Raw genomic sequence first — 5,876 nt, forward strand, 5'->3', positions numbered from 1 at the left:
AAGTCTGGCAACTCATTTGAGCATTGCATCTTTTTGAGTGAACGCCACCATGAATGAGAATATGGCGTTAATATGAATTAATATAGATCCTCTTATAGACGCCTGGGGACGCCCACTATTACATGGGTTGAATGTTTTACAATACCACAATTACACTGTGGTAACAGAGGCCCTCAATTGCATGACAACAACCTTTTAAAATCTTTTTTTTTGTGTGTGTACTTTCATTTACCGAAGAGCACACATAAAAGTGGAGGTGCACTGACATTAACAAGCGTTTCCCTAAAGAGATTATTTTTGTGCCTAATTAAATAATAATTGCTTTTTTTAGTTTTTAAGGCTTAAATTATGTATTGTGAGACTGTGACTTGCCTCCTTGCTTGGTGACCCTGTCTTAAAAATAAAACAAACTCCATCCATAATTTGATGATAAGATGATATTAAAATTAGCAGCAGAAGTTAACAACAATAGTCTTTAAAAGGAAATGAAATATATATACAGTATATATATATAAATTGTGGCTGTCATGTTGGCTTGCCACAATGTGAGCAGATGGGTGGGCGAGCTCGTCGGCGCATTGGAATAAACAGGAAGTGACCTTGAGCTTTTCAAAACTTCACCCCACATAACATCCTGCGTCTCCACAACTGAACTGTATTCATGAGCATCTGGCCTGGCCTGACCTGCACGAAGATTTGCTGCATTTCAAACACTTGGCAAATATTTGTTTCTTGTTCTTTGCGCCTTTTGTAAATGCAGATTGTTTTTCCCTCTCTCTCTCCCTCTCTCGCACTGACATTGATTTGAGATTCAAGTACATAAAGCAACATTATGCCCATTTATATGAAAGTGTCACATATGGGCAGAAAGGTCTTAAATCTCATGACAGTATCAGTTGATATTGAAGAAGGTATATTTAAATCACCAACTGAGGGATGTAGTTAATCCATAACTTTTTGCGTGTCCAATAAACCAACTGGTGAGATGAGAAATGAACAGAGTTTCCTGCGCAGGATAATTCTTAGAGGAGATCTCCTGTTACACCATTGAATCAAACTCCGACAGGTTTTGATCAACAATGCACACCCTTCTTTCGAAGGGCCAGCCTTTTATTACAATTCAGTCTCCAAGCAGAATATCTCTCCCTTCATGAATGAGCAAATGTGTTATACAGTTGAAGGACATGTCAAACAACAGAACTCTTAGCGCAGCTGCATTCGTCTCTAGCCAAAATATGTATATTTTCAAGGCACTTTTCATATTCTTCTTCATAACAAAATCTCACTTTATCATTTGACCCAAAAGCACCAATGACCGTGACTAATGGAAAAGCAAAGCAAGTTCTGTTCAAGACCACAATGTACGTGTACAAAATAAAACAAGAAATTCTGGACCAATCAGTGTATAGCAAAATCAAGGGCGAAAATATGTTTTCGTACAAAGTGATGAGAAGGAACTTTTCTAGACTAAATAATATGGTCCCAGCTTTAACCCAGAACATACGAGGTCAACATCATGTGCCCTGCTCAGGACACAAGACACTTTGACAAACTTAAAATGAAGAATTAAAATGTTCATGATCAGTAACAATAATCGATATATGAAAATAGGTATTAAAATGTTATAATATCCTTCAGTCCCCCTTTTGGGCTTACGTAAACACTAAGCCCAATAACTAAATATTTAAACATTTTACACAAAGATTCCAGCGGGATCTACATCGGATGTTGCAGCAGGCCGGGCTGAGGAAGTAATAGCCTCCATCATCATGTAAGAAGACTTATTTCGTACGTCCTGTTTTTCAATTGCGGCAGAAATAATTTTCTCGCAAAGGGAACGAATACAGGGTATACAACAACATCCGCATATTGTTATTAGAGCCGTAAATACAGCAATTGATATCAAAATTGTGGAAATTAAGGTTTTGTAGCGGCCAAATACAGTCATCCAATTATCCCATAGCGAAGTGTCTATACCCGAGTGTTCATTCATCTTTCTATTAAGTGTCCGGAGTCCCTTAATTGCAATAGTTAAAGTACCATCCGGTGCGGTATTATTAGGAATGAAGGTACAACATTGATCTGCGAACATTGAGCAAACTCCCCCTTTTTCTGCCAATAGCATATCAAGTGCAATTCGGTTCTGAAAAGCCATCAAAGATGTGGCAGCCAATTGGCCATGTACAGCTTCAAATCCAGATTGAGTCCAATTTCCTAGTCTTTGTACATTGTAATGCACATAATTAATTCTGTCTACATTTTTGTTAATGGTACACCACCAACAAATTAGGGATTCAAATCCTGAAGTTATTTGATTAGTCAATTTGTATTCATTTGGCACACCTCTCGGCACTCCAATTGCATCAATGTAGGTGGGGACATTTTCCTGTTGCCAAGAAGATCGTTTAATTCTATGGAAAGGAGGAGAAGATTGTGGTTCCCAAGTGTCAATCATTTGTAAAAGGTTATCAACCGAGGTGGGAAAAAGTTGTACTGGCAGAAGAAGGGTGATGAGAGCACAATATCCTTTGCCATCCCAAGGCAACTTGTCAAATATCTGATTATGCCCACACCACCACCAAATGTCAGCCCTTGATTGAGGCTTGAATTTTTGACCCACATTTATTATTGTAGTGCAGTGTGAAATGTGATCTAGTTCTCCCAATTGTTCTCCGGTACCTGTCATTTTAATACATGAAAAATTACCATCTGCAATTTCCTTTGAAAATATTGGTTTAGTTGTCTGCAAATTCACTAGTGGATATATCTTATCCCATTGAGAGCATTTGGCATTTGGGGCAGTTTTATTCATAATTTCCATTATACATTGTTCCTCGATTTTAGCCGGGATTACTCTCAATAAAGGTCGTGGTCCCACACATACTACACACTCCTTACCAGAGGCGTGTGCTGCCTCGTGTGCTAGCAATAGCCAATTGTTGCTGCTTTTGGACACTCCTGTAGTAACCCTAAACCATTCAATTACACCATCAATCGGTACACTTACAGCTTTTACCCCATTCTCCATTGAGTATTTAGTCATTTTTGGTTGGTCTAGCTTACTCATAGTCTTATTTACACAGATTAGAATAGGAAAACGTGGGTCAACGCCGTGGGACCATGCCCATAACAGTAATCCAAAACAGGAGGTGTTGTACAGAGTTACATTAGCTGGTCGTATATTCCCGTCGGGAATGGAAAAGGTTAATTCTAGTTGACCTCCCATTTTACGCAGTGTTGTCCTTTTAGAAAAGAAAACAGCCTCCTTACCTTTTCCCGGTGGCCAATATTGTCCACTTTGGGTGGTTATAAAAGTACCCCAATCTAGTTGCGCAACATTTCCTGTCAAATACCACCAATATTTCACCCATATTCCTCCCCTTGTCTCTTCCCATCCTCTAAATCCCTTTAATGACGTAATGGGAATTTTGACAGAGGTGTTTGTGTTTGGGGCAACTGTCACCGTGACTGAGTCATCATACGTTTTGGATATAACCCAGGGAATGTGTGGAGAGTTCATGTCTCGCTTAGCCCGAATTTTTGTGGTTGCGTTTACAGATGTGGTTAGGGGATCCCAAAAACACAAAATTGGCATAACAGTCAGTATAAGAAAGAGTGTCGTGATGCAGACGCAATTGAAGACGCATTGTCTCTTCGAAGTAGCCATCTTGTGATTTTTTTTTTTTTTTTTTTTTAAACAGTCGTCACTTTCTTTATTTTCTTGTGTGGATGGTGCACTCAGGTTCCTTGAGCAGCATCAGCAGAAGGTTGAACAGAGCCTTTTTGTGAAGAGGGTCCTTCTGCCTCTCTCCAACTGCCAGGGGTGCAAAAATCGGTCACCGGGATTTTATCTTCCCAAGTTGTGACTCATTCTTTGTGGAATGCCCTGGAAAAAGGGACACATTCCTCCTGTTTCCATTCGAAAGACGTCCTCAGCGAAACTCAATCTTCATGTAGTAATTCCTCAGCTCGTTAGCTGACACTGGAAGCAGTTGAATGGCCTCTCGGCTGGCACATCTGGTCACTGGAACAGCTGGCTGGTCTCTCTGTTGATTCGTCAGATGGCAGGTGCAGTGGTTTCTCTGTTGATTCCCGGTGGTGGCTGGCTCCTGAAGGTGGAGGCTTTGGTCCAGATCCAGCAGGTCGTGTGGATGAGAGGTGATACCAGGTGTCTCCCTTGTTATGCAAGCGCACGGCACGAGATGTTCTCTCGGTCACCTTGTGAGGTCCGGTCCATCTGGGGGAACACCATTTCCTTTTAATAACTTTTAGCCACACATATTCACAATTATTCATTTTTAAAGGAACGTCTAGTTGTTTATCTGTTAACTTAGAGAACGTAGATACTATCTCTTTAAGTACTGGAGGTCCTGCAACGGGTGACTCTCCCAGCGGCACATTAGGAGCCGGAAAAGGTCTGTTTTTGTGACCTTCAAATGGAGTCCAGCCTTTAGCTGAATTCATTGACATGCGTACATTCATCAGAGCAACAGGAAGTGCTTGGAGCCAGTTCAATTTTGATGAGGCTAGTGCTTTAGCCAATTTTTCTTTAATATTTCGGTTCATTCGTTCAACCTGTCCTTGCGATTGAGGATGGTATACAGAACCAAATGCGTGTTTTAGCCCCAATGCTTTTTCTACTTCCTGCAAATGTATGTTTTTAAAGTGAGTCCCGTTGTCAGAACGGATTTTCCTGGGAAACCCATGTGATGGTATGTAATGATTAATCAAATGTTTTACCACCTCCTTTGCTGTTTCAGATTTACAGTGATATGCTTCCGGCCAGCCGGAAAAGGAATCCACTATCACCAACAAGTATCGGTACCCTTGCACTGGCTTTATCATGTCGGTGAAGTCCATAGAAATCACTTGTCCCGGACCAGTCACTTCCGGATCGTGAGTGCCGGGAGAAGGTTTCGAAGTGGGCATACTGTTGAATTTATTACAAACAGTGCAGTTTCGCAGTTCATGTTTAACCACTTGTCTCATATAAGGGTGGTACCAGTTGCCCAATCGTCTCATTACCTCTTCTACACCAACATGGCACATTCCATGGGCTTCGGAAATTAGACTTTTTAATTGTTTTTGGGATAGGACATATTTACCTTCTTTTCGCCAAATGCCTGCTTCATCTTTTTTACCCCCTTTTTCCAGCCACACACTCTTTTCTTCTGGACTCGCCTTCTTCTGCCACCGTTTTATTGTTTCTGAAGTTATTTCTGGTCCGTCCTCCAATTCACCTTCACTCACCACCAGTTGTCGTGTTGAGCTGTAGCCTGCGGCTCGTTTTGCGGCTTTGTCGGCATGATCATTTCCTACTGACACAAAATCATCACGTTTCGAATGTCCTTTACATTTGATTACTGCTACGGCTTTAGGTAGTAGTATGGCGTCTTTTAACTCAAGGATGTCTTGATAGTGTTTAATAGGCATCCCTGAAGCAGTCATGTAGTCATTTCTCTTCCATTCGTTAATAGCCGTGTGTATCACTACTATTACATAAGCCGAATCAGTGTATATGTTTACAGTCTTGTCTTTTGCTAATTTCAAGGCAGTTATCACAGCTACCAACTCCGCTCTTTGAGCTGACTGAGGCCCTGTGAGTCTATCTGCCACTTTTAGGTCATAAGTTGTTCCAGTCGCAAAGTTCTTTTTTTGTTTCTCGTTTAGCCTTTGTAGGTAAAATCCCTATAGCCACAGCGCATGCGTTTCCAATTTGTTTATCCAGCGTCATCCCATCTAAACTCAACGGAATCCCATTCGGGTCAAACCACTGTGTTTTGAGTTCAAATAGAGTGTCCATGTTTCGTCTTAATTATTAACTCAGGTATTTTATAGCTTATTGATTTGTATTATATTATATTGTAGATTATCAT

At 40.7% G+C, this 5,876-nt stretch overlaps 1 long non-coding RNA gene across 1 annotated transcript; it reads right to left on the reverse strand.

Annotated features, from left to right (window-relative positions):
- Positions 1 to 1,067: 1,067 nt before the first annotated feature.
- LOC144060222 (uncharacterized) lies at positions 1,068 to 5,634 on the reverse strand. The gene is made up of 2 exons (XR_013295874.1): positions 5,106 to 5,634; positions 1,068 to 4,237 (listed from the first exon to the last, which is right to left on the reverse strand). It is a non-coding gene; the product is annotated as an uncharacterized LOC144060222 (long non-coding RNA).
- Positions 5,635 to 5,876: the final 242 nt, after the last annotated feature.

The sequence above is a fragment of the Vanacampus margaritifer genome, chromosome 11 (assembly GCF_051991255.1).
Source record: "Vanacampus margaritifer isolate UIUO_Vmar chromosome 11, RoL_Vmar_1.0, whole genome shotgun sequence".
In the NCBI taxonomy this organism is placed as follows: Eukaryota; Metazoa; Chordata; class Actinopteri; order Syngnathiformes; family Syngnathidae; genus Vanacampus; species Vanacampus margaritifer.